The following is a 976-nucleotide window of genomic DNA, read 5'->3' on the forward strand; positions in this document are numbered from 1 at the left end:
CCTGAGCCGGGAAAGCGAGGACCCGCCTGCTCCTCCGCCGCAGGAGCGCCGCGTCGAGGCCCTGCGCGTCCCCGCCCGACCTAGCCCCCGATGCCCTCGCCAATGCAAATTTTCCCGCTACTAACTCGTGGGTATCATGCGTAACTTCATGATGCTGGTTTTTTTTTACATGTATATTTTTATGTGAAGTATTCATTGCATTTGGACGACTCCGTTATAACGCCAGTTAATTAGATTATAAGCATTTGAATTCCAGCAACAGAAATAAGTAATATGTGAGTCAAGTGAGATAATGATTAAGTGAAATAAACACTCAACCTACACAGAAGCAGTGTTCAAAATACTACAGGAAAGAATGATAAGCCGTGTTGAACAGCTGCATTGCATACGATAATGTGGGTGGAGGAAAGAGTGTTCAGCGATTGACATTCAATTCGCACCCTTAGTGTGTATAACTTAGTAAGCAAGAGCACTGAATCTGTATTGCAAGCATGCAATAATCGTGAAAAATTCGAGAGTGATTTCCTCTGATCTGGACAGTTCACTCTGAATCACTGACGTCCCAGGATGGAGTCGGGGAACGTGTGACATAACAGAGCAACGTCACGTAGGATCGAACTCTCAAGGACAAGATGACGTTAGACCGAAAGACCTGGTCTAAAAAAAAAAAATGTTTGATCATCGGACCAGGATTTCGTAAGATCAGTGAAAGAGCATAGAAACGGGAAACTGGCAGGGCGCAAGACGAGGCAGAACCAGACCATTTAAAATGACTGGTGCAAGAACAAGGTAATAACTGGAATGGAAAGTGCAGAAAGGAAAAAAAAATCAAGGGATATGAAGGAGGGGAGAGAAAGTTGTTGAGCAGAGACCCAAGTTGGAGGGGAGGCTGAAGAGACACTGGGTAATTATTCGAGGCGCAGATTGTGAAGGGAGACATAGTGAGATCATAGGTGGATACACGGGAAAATGTATT

The sequence above is a fragment of the Penaeus monodon genome, chromosome 31, assembly GCF_015228065.2.
Source record: "Penaeus monodon isolate SGIC_2016 chromosome 31, NSTDA_Pmon_1, whole genome shotgun sequence".
Classification (NCBI taxonomy): Eukaryota; Metazoa; Arthropoda; class Malacostraca; order Decapoda; family Penaeidae; genus Penaeus; species Penaeus monodon.